This window comes from Cavia porcellus, unplaced genomic scaffold (genome assembly GCF_034190915.1).
Source record: "Cavia porcellus strain 051 isolate PalLab524CR breed Dunkin Hartley unplaced genomic scaffold, mCavPor4.1 scaffold_11, whole genome shotgun sequence".
NCBI classification, from domain to species: domain Eukaryota; kingdom Metazoa; phylum Chordata; class Mammalia; order Rodentia; family Caviidae; genus Cavia; species Cavia porcellus.
In genome coordinates this window covers 41,743,805-41,767,612 of record NW_026947494.1, presented here as the reverse complement: position 1 = coordinate 41,767,612, position 23,808 = coordinate 41,743,805, and the positions used below count along the sequence as shown (strand labels likewise).

General features: G+C 35.0%; 1 long non-coding RNA gene across 1 annotated transcript in view; it reads right to left on the bottom strand.

Moving 5' to 3' along the window:
* Positions 1-3,180: 3,180 nt before the first annotated feature.
* Positions 3,181-23,808, bottom strand: part of LOC111756973 (uncharacterized) — a 63,367-nt gene continuing 42,739 nt past the window's right edge. Inside the window, exons 3-4 of the long non-coding RNA XR_010050469.1 lie at positions 20,621-20,728; positions 3,181-10,806 (exon numbers count right to left, since the gene is read on the bottom strand). This is a non-coding gene — a long non-coding RNA (uncharacterized LOC111756973). The remainder of the gene's footprint in view (positions 10,807-20,620; positions 20,729-23,808) is intronic.

Sequence of the window (23,808 nt, the reverse complement as noted above, 5' to 3'; positions counted from 1 at the left end):
TGGCCTCTGCAACTGGATTTGCTCTTAATATATTGAGTGATTGAAACCATATGGGCAGCCATTTATGTTGATCTTATTTATAGACTCTGCCTTATGAAAAATGCATAGTGTGTGGTTATTATTTTTGCCCGAAGTCATATCAGAAGCAGTAATATTACATTTATTTATCTACAGAATAAAAGTTAAATTAGAAGATTGGGACTATTATCTTGGATCCGCAAGCTTGGAACAATCTGGTTTGGAAATTTAAAGTGTCTAAATCAATCTTTATCCATCTTTTCCTTTCCCATCTTAGGACTTTGCAGATACAGTTCAATACAAGATTTTCAAGTAAATTAATGACATGACATGTGAATCTTTTTTCAATAAGCTTTAAATTGATATTGTTCCCATTGTTTCTGTTATATTTTGAAATTAGATGGAGAAGTCATTTTAGAGATGGTATTTTTGTATTTTTATTCTTCATACCTGGTGTAGAGGGACCCACTAAATCTCCAATTATTCCAAAATGAAGCAGGATATTTCTGAAAGGGCCGGGGATTTAGCTCAGTGGTGTAATCACCTGCCTCACAAGCATGAGGTTGTGAGTTCAATCCTTGGTACCGAAAAAAAAAAGGGTAAAAAGAAAAAGATATTTCTGAATCAGAGTAAATCTCATTTTTTAAAAAAGAAGTCGTGCCACAACATTTAGAATAGAAATAGAAAAAGCACCATTGCTCTGAACTAATGACAAGATGGCTTGGTTAAACAAAAATATTTAGATTTATTTTGAATTGGTTTAGGTTCTCAGAAATCCCATTTTAACATAGGGAATCATTTTGACAATTATTTGGGTATTTAAAATTGTTTACTGAATGATTTTAATCCCTCCTAGTGGCAGATTTCACTACATCTGAGACAAGTTTGATTTTGTTAAATTCCTAAACTACTAAATCCTAAGCCACATCAACCCAGGATCATGATTAGAGTTAGAAAAGTGACTGTGTGAAAGATGTCACCTTCCTATTGAACCATAGCTATGGCTCTGGGTCACATGTGTCTCTGAATCACATCTGTTTACTGATGAGTCTAACCAATGCCCGCATTCACTCGCATGCAACATCATGAAGGCTTGCATGTGTATTGTCATTGGATGTGTTGGCCCCAAATAAAAGCTCCCATACCTTTGGCTTCTGATTCTACGCTGCTAGAAAAATGACTGGATTGTAGCCTTTCAATGTTGTACTGTATCAAAGAATCCATCTAAGGTCCTCTGCCTATTGCTTTACCTTTCATGGGAAGAGAAAAATGAACTTTGATTTCCATATCTAAACTTGGTCTACTTTTAGCTGATGAAATAATAAAAGATTTATTTTACAGCAAAGCAAGCTAATTTTATGGAGAAGTTAAAATCTACTAGGTAAGATTAAAAGTATTTATTTCCTTAAAATATATGAAAGTAGGTATCTCTATTTGGTTCCTCCCCAGTTAAGTTTTTAAAAAATAAGAGTAATTCCTTTGGAGAAAATATAAAATATTGCATCAGACAGTGTCAGCATGTTTTAGAGTGAGATGATATAACAATGATGAAGAATCCTGTCCTTTAAGATTAAAATAAATACTTCAATGTGGTTTTGTTTCAGTAAGCAAAAATACAATCATGCCTTTTCTTTTTAAGACCAGTATAGGGCCTGGGGATTTAGCTCAGTGGCATAAGCACCTGCCTTGGTCATGAGTTTGATCCTCAGTACCGATAAAAAAAAGATCAGTATAGATTGTCTCTTTTTTGTAACTTTAGTCTAAAATTAACTTTGTAAATAGAACAAATATCAATGCGTGACTCTGTGATTTCAGTTTTGCTCAAAGCGTGTTGAGCAAGAGCAGCAGTGGACATACAATGATTAATTAATAGTATGCACACCAAGTTTGAGTCCAATTCTTCCTGTGAGGAAGAAAGGACTGCAAATTACTATAGACCCACGGAATGTGTAAACAAGAGTCAAATGACAGCTTGTGATTGCAACCCAGTACACTAACCACATACCAGCCTTTGCAAACACACTATTATGTGAGAAGTGAGGTAGACAAAAGCACCTTTTATTCTAACATCTTTAAATTAGAAATGATGCATTTTATTACTGGGAAATAAATGCAAGAGTAAACTCAAGGCTTGAATTTTGTTAGATGAGTAAACAATTTTTTTGGTGACATATTGGTCTTGCAAGAAATTGCATATTTCTTGATGCTAAGTACCATGTCATTGCACAGTGCAAGTTACTAGCTAAGAAATTACAATCCAAGAAATCATCCAATGCATATTTACTAACTGCCTAATACGTACCAGAAGCTGCTTAAAGACAGGTACAGAGTAGTGAATAAGAGGAAGGAGGAAGCTGTGGAGATGAGGTTATAACCTGATTCATAAATTTGGAGAGAGTCAAGTATGCCCAGGCCAGTGCCTGTTCTATTTGGGATTTAGGCTGTCAGAAGAGAGTATACTTCATGGTCCATTATTTGCTATCAGGGTCTTCATTTGAAAGGGAGGTCTAAAATTATCTCCCTAATGACTAAGTAAGGAAGATTACTAATTTAGGAATGAAGCATTGGTATCCCCATTTGGTCTCATATCTATGTTTTGTTTTTCTCCAGAAATTATCAACACTAATAAAAATAACAGTTTATCTTCTTGAATCATAAATCTGTCTGTTACTTACTTCTAAACTTGTGTAGGTATGATTAAGGTATTAATATCGACCCCTTAAAGTGCCTAGACAAATATACTTCTACTGTTAAATAGTAAGGTAAACCTATGGCAAATTATTTATAGTCTGAGATTCTTTACTTGTAAAATAAGCAAAGAAGCGATTTCTAAACTCCAAGGCTGCTCAAACATTCTGTGATTCTATTATTGTTTCTAGTAGAATTCTTTTAAAATTGATTGATTGAAATTATAATTCATTATTGAGAGTTTAGTAAAATTTCAGCTTCAAAATTTGTTATTGATTATGTAATTCAAGTATTTTGAATTGCAGTCAAATTTTGGAAAAATATCGTTTCTCCACCTATGATCTACCATGGATGAACTTGCTTTTTGTTGCATTGCTATACATTGCGTTCTGCAGAAAAGACATCTAATCAATTTTATTTTGCATACCTTTTCATGAATTTTTATAATTTCTTACACAGACAAGCAGGTTATTTTATATACAGACAATTCTTTTTTTATTTTAAAAAAGATAGATAAAAGAGGACATAACAAAAGAGGACAGAATAGAACAATTAAAGCAACATAGTGTTTCACAAGACAACCCAGCACAACAGTAGCTACCATAGTGTCTCTTTCCTTGAAATATTTGAGTATACCTTCAAACACTATAGTATCAAAGATAAGACATAAGTATCAAAGATAACAAGTACAAAACCATTCAAGAGAATGAATGTATTACAGGTTATTCAGAACCAACTAACAGAAAATGAACAATGGTTACTATATTATCTCCTTGTCCATAAAGAATTTTGTTTATACTATCACATATAATAAAATACAATAAGATACAACATGATAAAACTGATGGAGACAGAAGAACAAAATCTTGGAAGGACTTCAAAACAAGATGATATTAAATCAGCACTAGCTATTATAATGTTTTATTTTCTTCAAAATAGCTGTTCATACCATCACCTACAATACACTCAAACAACCCAGAATAAACCATTCCAACTGATGAATGAGAACTTTATAAGGCTTCAAAGCAATATAATGGGGAATCATGATTATCACACACTTCTATGTATTCTTACCATTTCTTACACTAGGTAGACTATTCTGTATTTATACATGTAAGTTTGATTTATTTCACTTACGAGTATGGTCTCAAGCTGCATCCATTTATTTATAAATATCTCAATGCGATCATTTGTTATAGCTGAGTAGTACTCCAGTGCATAAAAATACCACAATTTTATGTCCATTCCACAGTTGATGGACACTTAGGTTGTTTCTTAGATCTGGCTATTACAAATTATGCTGCTATAAACATGGGTGCACAAATATCACTGTGTTAGGATGTTTTCAGTTCTTTTGGGAATATGCCCAGAAGGGGAATAGCTGGAACAAATGGGACTTCCAATCTCAGCTTTCTGCGAAGTCTCCAGACTGACCTCCACAATGGTTGCACCAGTTTACACTCCCACCAACAGTGCAGGAGAATTCCTTTTTCCCCACAGCATCTCCAGCATTTGTTGTGGTAGTTTTCTTGATCCTGGCCATTCTTTCAGGAGTGAGATGGAATCTCAGTGTGGTTTTAATTTGCATTTCTCTAATGACTAGTGATGATGAACATTTTTTCATGCATTTCTTTGCCATTTGTATTTCTTTATCTAAGAACTGTGTATTCATCTCAGATGCCCATTTTTGGATTGGACCTTTGAATTTTGAGGATCTGATTTCTTAAAGCTTTTTATGTTTTAGACAGAAGCCCTTTGTCTGAAGGACAGTTCACTAAGATTTTTTCCCAGTTTGTGGGTTTTCTTATCACTATGCTGGAGATTTCTTTTGACATGCAGAGACTTTTTAATAAGACGTGATCCCAGTTATTGATTCTGGGAAGTATTTATCATGTGGTATGATTCCTGTTCATGAATTCGCTACCTACCCCTATGTCTTCAAGGTTTTTACCCAATTTGTCTTCCAATAGATTTAGTGTTTCTGTTTTAATATTCAGATCTTTGATCCATTTAGGTTTTAATTTAGTACATGGTGATACGCATGGGTCTTGTTTTAGTTTTTAGCATATGGAAAGCCAGTTTTTCCAACACCACTTATTAAAGAGACTGTCATTCTTCCAGTGAACATGTTTGGCCCCTTTATCAAAGATAAGATGGTACCATGTTGATTTTACTATAGCTGCTTTGTAGTATAACTTCAAGTCAGGGATTGTGATGCCTCCTGCCTTGCCTTTGCTGATTAGAACTGTCTTTGCTATTCTTGATCTCTTCTGGATTCAGATGAATTTTAGGAGTGATTTCTCTAGATATATGAGGTATGTTGATGGTATTTTTAGTGGGATTGTATTGAATCTGTATAACAGTTTTGGGAGAATGACCATTTTCACAATATTTATTCTTCCTATCCATGAGCAAGGGATGTCTTTCCATTTTCCGAGATCCTCTTCAATTTCTTTTTTCAGTGCATTATAATTTTCCCTATATAGATCTTTCACTTCTTTAGTAAAAATATTTCCTAAGTATTTCAATTCTTTGGATGGTAGTGTGAAGGGTGTGGCTTCTCTTATTTCTCTCTCTGTGAGTTTGTTGTTAGTGTATAGTAATGATATTGATTTTTGAGTGTTGATTTTGTATTCAGCTATACTGCTGAATTTATTTATTATATCTAGGAATCTTTCAATGGAATTTTGGGGGTCTTCTATCTAGAGTATCATGTCATCTGCAAATAATGTTAATATAACTTCTTCTTTTCCTATCTTTACCCCCTTTATTTCTCTCTCTTGTCTAATTGCTCTGGCTAGTGTTTCTAGTACTATATTAAATAGGAGCAGTGATAAGGGACATCCTTGTCTTATGCCTGATTTTAAGGTAAAGATCTTCAGTTTTTGGCCATTTAGTAGGATACTGGCTGTTGGTTTGTCATAGATGGTCTTTATCATATTGAGGTAAACACCATCTATTCCAATTTTCTGTAAGGTTCTTATCATGAATGAATATTGGACCTTATCAAAAGCTTGTTCTGCATCTACAGAAATGATCATGTGATTCTTACTTTTGGCTTTATTGATATGCTGGATTACTTTTATTGATTTATGTATGTTGAACCATCCCTGCATGCCTGGGATGAATCCCACTTGGTCATGGTGTATAATCTTCTTGATGATTTGCTGCATCCTGTTTGCCAATATTTTATTGAGGATTTTTGCATCTGTGTTCATTAGGGAGATTGGCCTGTTGGCCTGTAGTTCTCTCTCTCTCTCTCTCTCTCTTTTTTTTTTTTTTTTTTTGGTCTTTCTCACGTTTTGGTACTAAGATAACATTTGCTTCCGGGAATGACTTATGAAGAATTGCATCCCTTTTGATTTCATTGAACAGTTTAAGGAGTGTCAGCATTAAGTCTTCTTTGTATTTCTTGTGGAATTCTGCAGTGAATCCATCTGGGCCTGGGCTCTTCTTTGTATGTAGGGACTTAATTACATTTTCGATTTAATTAAAAGAAATTGGATTATTCAGCAGTTTTGCATCTTCTTGACCCAGCTTTGGTATTTCATAAGTTTCTATGAATCTGTCTATTTCTTCTGTTATCAAACCTATGAGAGTAGAGATTTTTGAAATAGGTGTTGATGATCTTCTGTGTTTCTACAGAATCTGTAGTGATTTCACCTTTTTCATTCCTTATGGCATGAATTTGAGCTTTTTCATTTCTTTTTGAAATAAGGTTGGCTAGAGGCTTATCAATTTTATTTATTCTTTCAAAGAACCAACTCTTTGATTCATTGATTCTTTGGATTGTTTTCTTAGTCTCTATTGCATTAGTTTCTGCTCTGATTTTTATAATTTCTTCCCTTCTTTTTGCTTTGGGCTTGACTTGCTCTTATTTTTCTAGATGTTTGAAGTGTAGCATCAAGTTATTTATTTGCATTCATTCTGTTTTCCTGATGTGAGAACTCAGTGCAATATATTTTCCTCTGAGGACTGCTTTCATTGCATCCCACAGATTCTGGTAAGCTGTATTTGTATTTTTGTTTGCTTGCAGGTATTGTTTAGTTTCTTCTTTAATTTCCCCTGTAACCCACTGATTGCTCAAGAGTGTGTTATTCATTTTCCATGTGTTTGTGGGGTTTTTGCAGTTTGTTTTATCATGAATTTCTAGTTTCATGGTGCTATGATCTGATAACATGCATGGAATAATTTCAACCCTTTTGCCTTTGTTCAGATATTTTCGGCGGGCTAGTATATGGTCTATTTTAGAGAATGACCCATGTACTGCTAAGAAGAATGTGTATTCTGATGTTGTTGGATGGAACACTCTGTGTAGGTCTATCAAGTCCTTTTGTTCACATGTGTGATTCAGTTCTGTCATTTCTTTGCTGATTTTCTGTCTGGTTCATCTATTCCTTTGTATCAATGGTGTGTTAAGATCTCCTCTTATAATTGTGTTATTGCTAATTTGATTTTTCATTTCTATTAATACTTGCTTTGTTTAACTGGGTGCTCTGGAATTTGGTGCATATATATTTAAGATTGTTATCTCTTCCTCTTGAAGTTTTCCCCTAACCGGTATGTAATGACCTTTTTTTATCTCTTCTAATCATTCTTGGTTTGAATTTTACATTGTCTGCAAACAGAATAGCTACCCCCATTTTTTTTTTTTTTTTGGTTCCTGTTGCATAAAGTATTGTTTTCCATCCTTTGACTTTCAGCCTGTGTGTATCCTTTTGGGTTAGATGGGTTTCTTGTAGACAGCATATGGTTGGATGTTGTTTCTTGATCCATTCTGCCAGTTTGTTTCCTTTAATTGGAGAATGGAGACAATTTACAGTAATGGTTATAACTGTTATTGTTTTGGTTCATTGTTGAAATGTTATCTTTCTGCTGTGGCATCTTTATCTTTCCATTCTGTTTAACTGTCTGCTTTCCTTAGTGTTTTTTTCCCTAAGTGTATCTAGACTGTGTTTCAGTATTCTTTGCAGGGTTGGTTTGGTGATCATGAAGCTCTTTAGCTGTTCTTTGTCATGGAAGTATTTTATTTCTGCATCCAATTTCAAGGACAGGTTTGCAAGATACCTCAGTCTAGGTTGGGAATCATTTTCCTTTAGGATCTGAAATACTTCATTCCATGTTCTTCTTGACTTTATTGTTTGTGCTAAGAAGTCTGCTGCAATTCTGATAAGTTTTCCTTTATAGGTGATGTATCTTTTCTCTCTGATAGCGTTTAATATTCTATTCTTAGGTTGGATTTCTGGGATGGTGATTGTTATATGTCTGAGTGTAGTTTTATTTTGGTTATGGCTATTTGGAGTTCTATATGCTTCACTGATCCTGATGTCAGTTTCCATTCTCATGTTTGGGAAATTTTCAGCTATTACTTCTCTAAATATCCTCTTGATATCCTTTGTGTTGTCCCCCCCCTTTTTTTTCATTTATCCCTAGCAATCTTATGTTGTTTTTCTTTGCATCATCTTGCAGCTGTTGAATTGTTATTTCCTAATTCCTTGTTATATTTAAAAGATCTTTCCTGTCCTATTCCCTAGCTGCAATCTTGTCTTGGAGGTGTGAAATTCTATTTTCACTTTTGTTGAGGTGGTTTTGACAACTTTCAATGGAGTTTTTGATTTCCTGCATATCTCTTTGAATCTACTTCATGTATTCTGTTTGTTTCTTATATTGTTCATCCAGGGATTCTATCTTTTGTTTTGTTTCTCTAATTTTTTAACTGTGTCTTCTTTAGATGTGTTCAGCATCTCTTTCATTACTTGTATCATTTCTTCTTTTACCTGGAATATTATTGCTAGTTTGAATTCCTTTAAAGCTTCCTGGAGTTGCTTCTTTATTTTAGTTGCTGTTATTTCAGGTATTTCAGGTGTATGGCACATATTTTTCTTCTATGTACATATTTCCTAAGGTTTCTTGGGATGGTCTGGAGGTTTGAGATTGTATTTTGGTCTTTCATTTTGTCATTTTCATATATTTCCGTGTTTCAAATGTTGTTCCAAGGCTCCCCCTGGTCCTGTTGGAAATCGTCTTCTATGCCATCAGCTCCTGGGACTGTGGCTGCCCAGTTCCCCAGATTGAGAGAGGGTCACCGAGGGTGTGGTAGGCAGGTGGAGCAGGTCGAGTGTGGCAGGAAGCTGGGAAGTTCCTTGGCCAGTGGGAGGGATGACCTTAAACTCCTGGGGCTTGGGATGGTGAGGGGACACTCACTTCTGGCCACCCAATTTCAGAATTGAGGGTGCAGGCAGGCGCAAGACCCCCGGAGCCAGCCAAGTGTGGCAGGAAGTTGGGAAGTTGGCGCAGGTAGGCCTAAGACCAACAATTCTTTTTTATAGTTCCTTTTCAATCTGTATTCCTTGAATATGTTTTCCTTGATTCCCATCTCAAGGAAAATTATTATTTCATCATTTAGCATGTTTTTTACTTAGTGCTACTTTATAGGTGTGATTTACCAGGTTGAGAAACTTTTCTTGCTTTCATAGTTTTCTTGCTTTTCAAACTTTCAAAACTTTGAAAAGTTTTCAAACTTTTCTTGCTTTCTTAGTTTGCAGCAACTCCACCATTGGTGATATTTGATTTAGTTGAACATGTTTCTGTATTTATGAAATGATACATGTATTTTTTCTTATTAGCATATGGTTATTGTGAATCATATGAAGTGATTTTTAAAATTCAAACCAACCTTACATTCTTGGGATGAATTGCACTTTAATCATAATGCATTTTATACAGCAGGATTTTTTTTACACTAATATCTTGTCGAATTTTTGTTTCCCTAAAGATAAAAAATATTGGTCTGAGTTCTGGTATGAGGCATGCTGGTCTCATATGATGTATTGGGAAGGGATCTTTCTCTTCCATGTTTTGGGAGATTTTGTGTAAAATTGCAAATATTTCTTACTTGACTGTTTAGTAAAATTCATCAAGGAAAAGATGTTTGAAATATGGTTAATGAGGTTCTTCAGGTCATGTTTTTCTTTTCTTGAGAAATCTTTAGGAACTTTTGTCTTTAGAAAAATTATTCATTTCATTACATGTGTTAAATTTATAGATCAGAAGTGGGAGAAACATAGAAGGTGGTAAATAGTTCATTATTATTCTAATAATGTTTGTAGGATCTATAATAGTGACTATTTTTTAAATGATGATATTGATAATTTATAATTTGCTTCTTTTCTAACTAGAGAGGATATTTTCCTTCCTCTTTCTTCTCCTCCTCTTCTATCTGCTCCTTCTTTCTCTGATTCACATTCTTTCTTCTCCTCCTACCCTCTTCCTTACTATGTCTCAGCACTTCAAAGACATTGCTCTTTCTCTTCTGGTTTGCATAGTTACTGTTACTGTCAAGAGGTCTTTTTTCTTTTCTACCTTCTTTCTCTGCTTATAGTAAATCATTTGCTTTTGGGTTATTTTAGGACGTGCTCTTTCCTTTTGGTTTTCAAGAGTTTCACTAAGATGTACCTAGTTGTGTTTTCCTTTGTATGTATCTTCCATGGGCTTCTCTGAGCTTCTGAGATGTATGGTGTGTTAGTTTTCATCAGTTTGGGGAAATTCTTACCTAGAGATATTCAGTGAGTTTAGCATGATTAGGACACAATTTTGACAACAGAAGAACAAAATTGGAAGGATCACATTGCCGAGATCTACATATACCTCGAGGAATTAAACAGTCTGACATTAGAGGAAGAACAAACATGTACCTCTATTGAAGATAGTAAACAGTACAGACATGAAATCAGAATTTGTTTATTGACAGAATTCTTTTTAAAATGGAACTATGCATATTTCAACTTCGAGAAGCACTAAGCTAGAAAAAGAAGTATCAACATTGATTATTACAATAAAGTTGACAGCACATAAACTCACGTCTCCAAAAACCCCACTATTCCTCAAGCACTAAATTTAAGCATTACCCTCGATTCTTCTCTTCCATTCACACCCTCCTCCAAGATCACATTCATCAGCAAGTCCTGTTGGTTTACACCTCTCAAAGATATCTCAGTGTGTTTGTGCCCCTCTCTTATGCCTACATACCCCAAGTTGCCATTTTCTTGCTTCTGAACTCTTAGTAATGATTTCCTGATTTCTTTGTGTATTCTTTTCTTCCTGCAAACAATTTACAGTGATATTAATAGTGAGGAACACAGAATATAAACACATGATAAAATAATTAAAACAATAATTATTTTGATAAATTTGAAAAAAAGAAATCAACACAATGATGCAGTAAAGACGGAACGCCACAGCCCCTTGTAGCATCTACCTCTGCTTGTAGTAGGAAGGCCTCATTCAACTTTAACTGCTTCCCTAGAAACCCTTTCTCCACAGGTATGGGGGTCAACATATAAATGGGGGATACTATACACGAAATAAGTTCATTATGGAAAGGGTGGGGAAGTCTCTGTGTATCAAAACATCTGTAGATATGAAGTTTGAGGTTAAGCCAGTCACCATGTGAAGAATGAAGACAGTATGTCAGGCACTTTGAAGTATAGGAATTTTTGGTCATCAGTGGAAAAAAATAAATAAATCCCATTATTTCTATCCTGATAAGTGAGATCTTACAATCAAACCTATCATCTTCAGGTTTTATTCATAAATGACTCCACTAGCTTTTAAAACTAGCATTTAGGCAAAATCAGAAAGAAACAGAGACTAGTTACTGGCAAGTTGGAACTGAAGCTTTAGTTCCAATGCAAAGCTAACACTTCATGTTTAAACTGGTTTGCTCAGAAGCTCCCTCTGTGAAGGGTAAATTCTTGGGGTGTCTCATTAACTATTGAAGGTATAAGCCTGTTCAGTTGATGGTGACTTAAAAGCATTAACCTATTTTACTGCAAAGGAAAAAAGAAAAGAAAACACCTTCAGAACGTTCTAGAAGTCTCATTGGTTAAGGTACAAGGAGATTCGTAATCTTTCTGAATTAACCAAAAAATACGTGATATCATGTGTGGACAGTCTTTTAATGGGCTGCATTTGAAGCTTTCCACTGTAGGTTTCCGCTGTTTCTTCAAACAACAACACTAGCAGATTACGGTTGAGACATGTTCCAAGATAGGAACGGGAAATGTGAAACCCTTCCACATTCACTCAACCACACCCCATTATCATTATCTCCAGGCAGAGAAGTGAACATGGAGGACAATAAACATGATCTGTCCTTGATTCACTCCTTTCCACCTCCAACAGAATAATTGTCACATGCATCAGAGAGCATTTTGCCCAGTTCAGGCCTAATAAACTGTTCTTTTCCATGACAGGCTTTCAGGGATAGACATTTCTGTCTAATTTGCTCAACATTTTCATGCATTATCCATGCAAACATGTTTTTTCAGCCATTTATGACCAAGAATCATAATCCTAAATCGGTTCAAAATTGTTTGTTGAAAACATTTGTATACAAATAATAAAATAACAAAAGAATTGCTTATTGTATTGTCAGTAGACAAGTTGCATCCTTGTTTGATGGGTTCTATACGTCAAACTCCCTTAGTACGTGGTATCACTGTTTGATTTCCAAAGGTAATGGCTAACAAAATCTAAATTTTAACTTTACATCCAGTGCTCCTTGTTCTTCTCTAAGTGAAAAATATGATGGGACTAAGTAGGTTACTTGATTAATCTATGGTCTAATTTAAACTATGGTTTAATTTGTAGTTTAATTTGCCATTAATTGGGCAAAATTGGAAGAGATTTTCAAAAATTATTTCTGAAAATCTATTTATTGTAATTTTTATAATAATAAATAGCAAAGAAAGAACCCTACATTTACCATTATATATGTAAACAATGTCTACTGTACATGCACATGAATTTACAATTAGGAATATGCATGTTAAAAATATATATTCCCACTCAACTTCTTAAATGAAGTATAATTTTTTTTACTAATAAAATCATTAGGAATCATTTAATCAATAATTTATGAAGCAGGTTTCTACTACCATGTAAAATCAATTTTAAGTGAAAATTATTTACTGGACATATCAATTTGCTGGAAATGTTTTCAACAAAACCTGTATATTCTTCTTGGTTCTCTCTAACGACTCATTTTGGATCTTTTTCTGTTTTCAGTTTGTACTAATAATCTTTTTTTCTTACAAATAATTCCAAGTTTACTTTAATACAGATGGTATTTGTCTATAGCCAAAAGCACTTTCCAAAATGCACCCTAGCTCAACAGACTAGTTTGAAAAGCATCTTCAATGAAAATAAACAGTCAAAACCAAGATTAACAAGTATAAAATCACTAAGAGCTTCATAACTGGATTTTTTTTCTCTTCACCAGTCTGAGTGGGTTTATTTTTTAAAAATCTAACATAGAATACAAATGTGTATGTAGGCTACATAAAACTGATTACATGTGTATATCCATGATTTAATGGGAAATGATAACTTAAACATCTGCCACCTTTACTGCATTAAAACAGAATCTTGTACATCTCTTTAAACTATGGCAGATAAGAATGATTGTGTTTAATACAGTTTAGATTACTAAATATGAAGTAGTTTAGACTGAAACGCTGGACAGTTAGTTGAATATACAAGAAAGTTTATTTTTCTGAATTCAGAATTCGTATTTAGATCTCATATTGGCATATAAATTTATAAAAAATCTTCAATGTCCAATATTTGCCAAGCACTGCACTATACTATATAATAATGCTAAAAATTGTCAAAAGTAGCACTCAGAAATTTATTACAGTACATAAATCTCCAGGAGGTAGGTTAATTCCTGCTCATCTTTTATCAATTATATGCTCAATGAACTCTCTTTATTAAGAAAAAAAACAATTATTAGACTTTAGAAAAATACATTTTTTTTTTCAGAAATAGTGGGTTCACTATGGTAGGTAGGTTGTTCTGAGCATGTAGTGCCACCCAATGGTAATGTGCCCCAATGACACCAGCTTTTAGGTTAGAGGTCGTTTTGTCTTTGAATCATATCAATCAGGACAGTAGGGATGGATAATTGTCCAGATTAAAGTGGCTTTCCCTGGAGACAAGGGAGAAGAACTCTTTAGCTAAAAATGTTTCTTCTATAAAACCAGCACAAAGTACTTCATTCAAAATCTGATCTGAGGTGACTATAGTTAAACAATGGAATTTCCTATGAATATTGAAGCTATATCAAGTAATAACAGCCCTATTTTGCAGAAATACCTACCAATGTGTTGAGAGTAACTCTCCACGCAATGAGAAATGAGAGCAGGCAGAAACCCTGCAATAAAGCATGGATTAACTGGTCTGTAGGTATCTAAATTTCAGCCTGAGTCTCATTTATTAAGAACAGTCTGTAAGGTGCAGGCCTTTCTCCAGAGAGGGGACAGACTAGGCTGACTATTCCTTGTGGTTCTTTATGTGCTCACAATTACACTCAGTATCACTGTTCAAACCTCTGGCAAAAAAATTAAAAAGTAAAACCGTAACTTGCTGCAACAGTTTCTACACTACTTTCTAAAAGTTGTTGAAATGATCCAGGCCTTTTCACCTTTTGCTTGAGAGATAGCTGGAAATAATTGGCACTTTGCTCCGTGGCAAAAGGCATTGATGGTGAAAGAGGTCTGCTTTGTTTAGGAAACTCACCATTCAGGAAAGTGAAAGTATTTTCAAGTTCAATAAAAACATTGCTATTCAGGTATTTCATGTCCAGTGTGCAGCTTGCACTTTCCACAAAGTCAAAAGTAGCTGCGCTTTGGTGCAGTGGGTAGGACTGTAGCACATAGCAGGCAGAGCACCTTTTAGAACTTCAGCTGTTACGAAGGCCTAGGTTTAGGAATATCCGCTGGGAAATGCTGGAAAGTTCTCCAGAGCAGCAACAACTTTTAAAATTTTATCATCTAGATGACCTTAGCACCCAAACTCCAAAGGCAAGAATTACCTAGTAATATAGTATGGGATTATTTAAAGCTATAGTATAAAATGTGACATGAGATGAAATTAAAATGTTATGGTAAATTTTTTACCATGGTAATGTTTGCTGAAGAAGTGGTCAAGGGCACATTTTAAGTAGGCTTTAGAATTTTTGCATTTATTGAAGTGTCAAAATGATAAACATTTAGTCATTCAACATTCATTACTCGGTAGTCTGAGTAGATATCTTGCTATGTAATATGCATATAAAAGTAGGCAAAACAAACAAACAAACAAAAAATCTCTACCTAGTCAAGAAAAATACTATTATGACTTGGCTAGTATAATTTGACTTAAGGCTTAAGATAGGACTTAGTTCAAATTAGGAATAGAACGTTATATTAACTGATCATCAAATGAACATACCTTATTGTTATGAGAAAATAGTTTATTCCATTAAAAAAGAATTATTACATTTTTACCAAAAGTTAAAAGGATGACACTTTTTTTCCAGAAAAAAACTTACTTGATCGAACTGGATAACTTTCATCATGATTAAATACTCTACTAATAAAATTTTAAAAGTTGTAAATATATAAGATGCACAATGATATTCTAATGACAAATTAAATACATGGGAATTCAGGTACTCTGCCAGGTACTCATTAATAAATTTGCCTCTAAGGAAGTTACTAGAAGGTTAAAAGGGACTCAAGATGCTAGTCAAGATGAGGCCTTGTCTCTTGGCATTCACTGGTCCTGAGAATAAACAGAAAAGTACATGCAAATCTCAGCCCTGCTTTTCTGACTTGCTCAAATCACAAAAGGATCTATCCTATCTTCTATTTCTCTTATTCTTGGCCAAATTCTCTCAGTTCCAAAATCACTCCTTTTTCTCTTCATTCCTCCTCCTCAGGGTACCAGTTAGCAAATTAACACCTACATAAATAGTTATCAAATGACCTTGGAGTGGAAAACCTTCCAAATATGTCCACCAGCTCTTAGAGAGTAATTTATGAATGGGATTTCACTGATTTTGATCTGTGTGTGACCGATTCCATAGATCAGAAGATTAGTGAACTATTCCTATTTGGGGTATTTATTTACATGGCTAGGGTTAACTTCAATTCTCCTAATTTTATTCTATTATCTCTAATTTTGTCACCCATCATTAATAACATCCATTGCTCACAGAACCCTCTGTCTTTTTTCTAGTATTCTAACCCCTTTTAAGGGAGAGATTTTGTTTTCTTTTGACAGAATTTATTTCTGTTCTTCCCTCCCGTGGACTGAAAAAAACAAAGTGTTCTGCAGGGGTGCTATATTTAATAGGAAAAGATTCTATTTTGTGGCCTCATCTGGGCTTTATAATGGGCAGTAAAGATAAAACTTGATTATTTTGAAGGATAAAAAATAATGGTGCCTGGAATAATTCACTTGTCATAAATTAGTGCTTCATAAATGGGCAAAACTGACACAAGTACACGTACAAATAGATTTGTCTGAAAACAATGTGGCATTTTACATACAATCTTAGCAGCATAATGAAAACAGTCATTTTGAGAAGCTGAAATCGCTCAGAGCCAGCCTCATGCTCGTCTGTTCACAGACCCCCTCATGAAAACCACCTTGTTCCTTCTTCTGATTTTAAGGCTTTTTCTGTGTCTTTAAGATCATGCAATGTTTCTTGTTTGTCTGTTCTTTCCCATGATCATTGCCCAATGACACCAGGTTCAGCCAACTTCCATCCACAAGGATCTGAGTTTGCCCACAGCTATGTCTCCCAACTGTCCTTGATTTCTGTTCTCTGTGTCCTCAGCTGCAGTTTGTCCCTGGAACTATTCCCAGTTTTAGTAACTAGCCAGAAGCTGACCCACAGTACAGGAAGAATAGAAGAAAGATTTCTCTGGCTTTTTCCAACTCACTAGACCTGTCAGGAGCATCAAAGGAAGTCAACCCTCTGCATTGTCCTTCCACACTGGTTATGGGTGTTGGCTCCTAAAAATCACTCAGGGACAACATGAAGTAACGCCATGAAAAGATAAGCCTTTTACAGATAAACTGAGGTCTCCAGAGGTTAAATTACATGTCCACAACAACATAGCTACAGAGAGTCAGAGCCAGAATTTGAGCCCAAGTGTTCCTGACCACAGGAACCGTGTTTTTAATTGTTACAGACTACTGCATCTCAGACATTCTAATGTTTAAACATGAGCAGTGCCACTCAGGATTACCAGCTCAGACAAATTAGGTGTAATTGAAATAACTAATCGATTGTATTTAATATAACTGGGATTAAGAACCTTGCAAATTTTTGGTAGCTAATTTTTTGAGTAGTTATGTGTTAAAAACTTGCCTAAATAATGTACTCTTTCTCATTAAAGTCTGACAATAACCACACAAGAAGGTAGTAATATTATTCTTTGCATTGAAAATAGAGATACAGTAGGATTAAAACAAACCACAAAACTTTCCCTGTTTAGTAAGTTGGGGATAATGAAGATTTGAACAAGGTATTTCTTATGCACTATATTTTACTTGATTTGATTAAATTATACCACTTCTATTATAAATGCTTTCTATAAGCAGGCATTGTGTAAAGTGTTGTGTATTATGCATTAACCTCTTTTATCTATTTTGATATATAATACATAATTCATTTGTTTTTAGCAGAAGAAACCAAGATTTTTAGTTCATTGATAGAAGTAGTAGAACTAAAATTTGAATTCATATGTGACTGATTTAGACATTGAGTCCTATAGGAAGGCATCTGAAAAATAAATAATTCCCCTAAAATAACTTTTATGATGACTGGAAAGGATGTTTCGAAGATCCAAAAAGCTAAAACTTCTCATTTTTCTGTCAAGCCCATTCATCTTGAGCTTTGCTTGAGGATTCCACAGCACTTCTGCTCACAAGCAGCACTATTTGGCAGATGTAGTGTTTGAATCATTTAAAAAAAAAATGTACTGGATTCTGCCAGTTGGTCACAGTTAAACAGTTGCAGCATTAGCATTTTATTTTTGCCCTTGACTTGAGAGATGAAATGGTCCATTTTGATGTTTTGCCTCTTTGATTGCAGATAGATTGCCTGTCTTAGGCAGAGTATTGAAACGCTTGTCACCCGCCACCTACTCCATCTTGTTAGAGTCCAAAAACCTTCCTAATGTGACTAGTTTCCAGTCACCTGAGGCTATCTAGTTTTGGTTAATGCAATTCCACTGGCTTTTCTACAAGTGCCATCAGTTCATCCTGAGGTATTATTAAAACAGACTCACATAATTACTGACCTGATGTGCCCTCTGTTGTATCGTTACAACCCTCTAAGCTTTACTCTTTGATTTGTATAATATTTTTAGATATGTAAAGTTTTAACTCACACACTTGGAAATGGCAAATCTTGTTTCCAAATGAACAGCACTGTGATTTTTATTATTTTCTTTGTTTTTTTCCTTCCTTTAGGCAAGATTTTGGATAATTTCCCTGTTTCATATTATAATTCCCAATTGTATTGACATTAATATTTCCAAGTTGAATCTCATTTCATGACTTTGTGCCATATTTCTAGAGTCTCTTTTCCATGGTGCATTTCGTCCTGTATCATTACAATTTTTAAACAGCTTCACACTTAACACATTTACCAGATTAACCGGAGATACTGTTTAAACTCCTCTCCCCTCAACTAGGACACAAATAAAGACATTAAATTAAGCTGGTTTCATTTCAAAACCATAGAAAACTTACTGAACATCACCTTCTGTCCAAGGATGGTCATTTATCACTGCTTTTGGACTTAGTAATCTGGCTTGTTTTCGACTCATGTAACAGGGCTTCCATAAGAATAAATCTACTTCAAGGGAGACTTTTGCATTGTAATATATTAGCTGCGATATTGAAGGTCGGCTCTTTTAGGTTTATTGAATTTTTTCCTTCATACTAATTTTGGTAATTCATTCAAAAGAGGGATTAAGTGTGCTTTGGCATTATACACACACTGTACTTTGTTAAGAGTTCTATTATCGCAGATGTTCAGAATAAGCAGCTATGGGCACTTTTGAGAAGAAAAGCAAAGTATTCTCAGGCACCCTGAGAATGCCTGAGCTGGTTGATGACTACGAAAGGACATATTTTATATGGTATATAGCACACACACACACATACACACACACACACACACACACACACACAAAGTCATACGTGGCTTATGAAAAGATATATTCTGAGAAATGTGTATTCAGGTAATTTAGTCAGTGTGGTAACATTACAGAGCATCATTGAGCATCTAAAAAACTAACATGGTTACATCATCACTAGGCAACATTATCTTATGGGATCGCCAATGCATAGGTGACTTGTCACTGATAAAAATGTCATTATCAGTGCATAACTCCGAGTGTGGATCTCTATATATGGTTTGTGTGTATGCATTGTCAAAGCAAGCATATGATGATTGGGAAGGTGAACTATACAAAAATAAAAGAGAAGTACTACCCAGGTTATCTAAAAATAGATGTCTACACCAGACTCTGACCTCACATAGCTGCAATTAAAGGCAATTTACCATGTGAAACTTTACATAGAGTGAGCCACAATCATTTTTTTCATTTTAGTTCTCATCTTTAATTTTCTATGCAGAACAAACAACATGTTTTAATATTGATTAGGTAAATTCAGGTGTTAAATTTTATTCTGTGTTCTTCTGAAACATTGAATTAGGGAATTCAGGTTTCCTTTGTATACATTCAGAAATTATTTGATTCCAAAATCAAATTATGGAGTGGAAAGATGAGAGTTGCCAAAGCCACTATTTGTAGAACAGAGGGGCTTCATCACCTGCCCTGTGCAGAAATGGTCACCTTAAGTTTTTTCCTAAAGGTTCCTCAGAATAAAATGGAAACCCCTCGCCTCTGTAGAGAGCTGTTGTCTCAGAGAGTGATAGAATACTCAACCTGATGGGATCTTTGAAGGTCAGTTAGCTTAGTCTCTCATTTTAGGACTCCCCAGCTCCCTTAACTTCCATGTAGGAAGGCCTAGAGCTCACATCAAAGCAATGGTCCTACTTTCCAATTTCAAAGCAGAGGTGAGAACATACAAGAGGCATGAGATATGCTTGAGATCCTGCACCCTTTGCTGAGACAATAAGGATCACAAAGCCACCAGATTCTCTTTTCCCAGATCCCCTCCAAAACAACATTAGGAACTGTGTGCCCTGCCCTTGTCTCTTGCCCTTGGGTTTTCACCAGGTCTTTTCATGTGGAGTCTTATATGTAGCAATTTAGAGTCAAGAGACATGATCTCCTGTCCTCATAGATTAGAGTTCAGTGAAAACAAAGGGCAGGCAATATTCAAAATTGAGAGGTCATTTTCCCCCAAAGCACAAGAGAGTTGCAAAGTTGTTTATTCACAGAAGCACTGAAACCAAAGAAAAGTATGCACTTTATTTAATCAAAGACATATCATTTGAAAACCAAGTTTCCTAGAGTAAATTATGTCCATTTTTAATACCAGTGAAATATCTGTATCCTTTAATTAAGTCATCTGCAACACACAAAGTAATGAGACACTTCATGTTTCAAAAATCCAGTGATTACAAATACTTTGTAATCACTGGATTCTAAAAATGGTTCCATAAAGTATCAAGTACACTAAAGAAAAAAAGAGAAAAATAATTTCCTATTTTTGTAAAAATATATAACTACATAGGAAGGTGACTGGGAGAATAGTCACTAAAATATAAAATTTTACCTTGGGGTTGTAGAATTTTGCATGATTTTTACTTTCCCTATAAACTTTCTATGTGTGGTTAGCAAGTCTTTTTAAGTAAAAAAAATGGTGTAATCTAAAAAGACAAGGCTAGCTTAATTTTGAGAAATATTGATATACAGCTACCTTTCAGGTGTGTGTAAAACTTTTGAGCTTGCTTTTCATGGCAAGTGCCCCATATTGCCCTTATTCATTCTCTTCTTTAACTTTCACTTTCTGGACTATCTATTTTAAAATTCTGAATTTTGAAATTCTCTTTTGATGCCCAAAATGTTTTAATTTTGTTGAGCATGGTGGCACACACCTGTAATCCCGGCACTCGAGAGGCTGAGGTAGAAAGATCGCTGAGAGTTTGAGGCCAGCTTCGGCTACAAGGTGAGTTCAAGGCCAGCTGCAACTGCAAAGTCAGACCCTGTATCATACAGATGAAAATAAAGTAAAATAAAATAAGTGTTTTAATTTTATGAAGTAAAATTGGTGTATTTTGAGTTAGTATTTGTATGGGACAGTACGTGGCTGTTGCGGATTATATGGAAAATGTCTCCCCATATTGTTCAGACGTGGGGCTTTTGGACAGGCTCCTGTACTGGTGACTTAATAAATCCATTAATGAGTTTCTGGCTGAACGTGCTGTTAAGAGGAACCTGGCTGGAAACGGTGGGACATAGAGCTGTAACTTTAGTAGCTTATTAGCTACTTTAGTAGCTTTTAATTTCTTGCAGCAAAGTTTCATAGTGTTCATTATATGGTACAAGTTTTTTACTTCATTGAGTAATTTTTAAATTTTTATGTTATCGTAAATTGAATTTTCATAATTTTGTTCATAGATTGGTCATTGTTAATGTAAGATATGCAACTGATCTTTTATTTTGATCTTGAATTCTGCCACTCTGTTGAATTTGTATTAAGTATAGTAGGTTTTTGGTGGAATCTTTAAAATTTTCTACATATAAAATCATATTATTAGAAAAATTGTTTTTGATGCCCAAACATTATTCCCAGCTTCAGAAAATCATGTTACTATGATAGAAGCATTCTTATTATTTGTGTTTCTATTATGTGTAGCTGTATTGGTAAGAATAGTTAATTGTCCCATTCAAAGTGATTCAACATACAGATGTATGTTTTCTTTATTTTGTCTTACATCATTTATATGTCTAGGACTTTACCAGTGAAATATGAATTATTATGTTACTTTCTTTTTTGTTTCATAAAACTAAAATTTCTATTTCTTCCTATTTGTTTTTCAGTTTAAACACATATGAGGAGACTAGCTAAAATTTTTGTTTTAAGGTATAAAAAGGGTATTGTAAAATATTTTTGTAAACATGTAAGATTTGGAACAGTTACTCAAGAAGATGAGTCCAAGTGGAAATTTCTATCAGTATATCATTTTCAAAGCTTGCAATATTTTCCCGTCTTCAATGATTCTGATGTGGACCAGACACACGGGTCAACCTTCCCACCTTCCAAAACTCATGTTAAAATGTAACTGTATTGTAGCAATATTACAAGGTGGGACTTTTAAGAGGTGATTAGGTCATGAGTTGAATCCTCATGAATAGATTAAAATTGTCATTATGGAAGTGGGTCAGCCTTTCTCGTATTTGAGAGTACATTTATTGTAGTTTGTCCTTTCTTTCTGTGTCACAGTTGTGATTGTTTGCCTTTCAACTATGTGAAAATGCAGGATGAAGGCCCTTGCTAGATATGACCCCTGAAACTTGAACTCTTAAACCTCCATAACTGTCAGCAACGTTAACTTCTATTGTTTATATTTTTTTTAGTCTGTCATAGTTGCAGAAAATAGGCTAAGAAAAATGCTGTCTATCTTAGGTTCTTGTAGGGGTCAGCTACCAATTATACTGCACAACTCATCTTTTTTGCCACTAGCTCTGTGATTACTGCCTAAAAAGTCCTTAGAATTATCTGTCTTACCCCATCTTCTTTGTTGCCACGACAGAATTCCCAACACTCACAACTTTCAGGGGAGACAGTTTTATTTTTGCTCACTGCACCAGAGATCTCAGTCCACATAGAATGAAAGAGTCTAGTACAGGAAAGCTACTCACACCATGATGATCAGGAAGCAGAGAAAAAAGGGAGAAGTTGGGGAGGGAAAAATATTCTGGTACCTCATGCCTTCAGTGACCCACTTTTTCAACCAAGCCCCTCCACCTAACAGCAAGCAGCTATACTACCTCCCTGATCCAATTATTGTTTTAAAACCTACCTCTAAAAACATGTGGCTTTGAGGGGACAGCCCAGTTCTAAACCACGAACATTCTGATTCTGGTCCCCAAAAGATTCATGTCTGTATCTTTATGCAAACTGCATTTAGTCTATGTCAAAGAGTTGTCAAGGTTTTGGCAGTTTTAGCAATATCTAAAAATCCACCTCCAAAGCACAAAGGAAACTCTTACCTGTAGCCCTTGAAAAAAAAAAATAAAGTGAAACATTGCAGGGTAAACACTTTCATTCCAAAATAGAGAAATGGACTAGGGAGGAATGATACTAAAGCAAGAATGAAACTCAGTACAGCAAAAATAAATCCTGTAGTTCCATGTCTAGCCCCCAGGAAACACTGTGGCCAAATGTGAGTTCCAAAGGGATTGAGTGGTCCCATCCCCATGGCATTGCCGGTTGAAGGCCTTATGGGTTCACTCTTAGGATGGCTTTGCTTACTACTGCAGAGTTTTTCAGTAGCTGTTCCATGGCTCAGCTTCTGAAACTTCCCAGAGTCTCTACTACATTTTAGCTGATTGCCTTACTCACTGCCCTCTCACTGCTGGGCCTCCCAGGCCTTCTTCTGAAATATAGATTGAAGCCTTCCTGACTACTTAATTCTTACATTCTTCATCCCCATAAAACCAGAACCACATAAATGATAACAAGGTCTGCAACCAGCTGAAACAATAACCATGGCTCCTTGGATCATGGCTGCAGCAACTTCTGAATTCCTGGATAGCTGAACAGTCTGAAGTGAATCTCAGAAACCAATTCCTTAGACAGTTCTCTAGCAGAACGTGCAGAGGATCTCTTCTCAAAGCAAAGTCTTTTAAAAGAATTTACCTTTACCAGTTTACACACTTGAGCTAGTGAAAGTGGGGCCTTCTGATTCCTGCAGAGCTCCCAAAGTCTCTTTCTTATTGCCCTAATAAAAAGAATGGTTTCTTTATAAGGTTAGTGATTTCAGTGTTAAATCTCTCCTTGACCAAAACCATTATAAGCACTTCTTTTCTGGCCACCAGAAAAAATTTCATTTTTGTCTTGATTCTCAGCTAAACTACAGCTAAACGCAACCAACAATATCCACACCACAACTAGAACATTGGGTTGCCTTAAAATTTCCCCCTGATTAATTATCTGTTTCCCTTAATCTCAATCATCTACAAGGTTTCAGAATACAGGAAAAATAAAGACAAACTTTCTGCCATAACACATATGACCTCAAGTCTTACTGCCAATGAAATCCTTCTTCCCAAGTGAAAC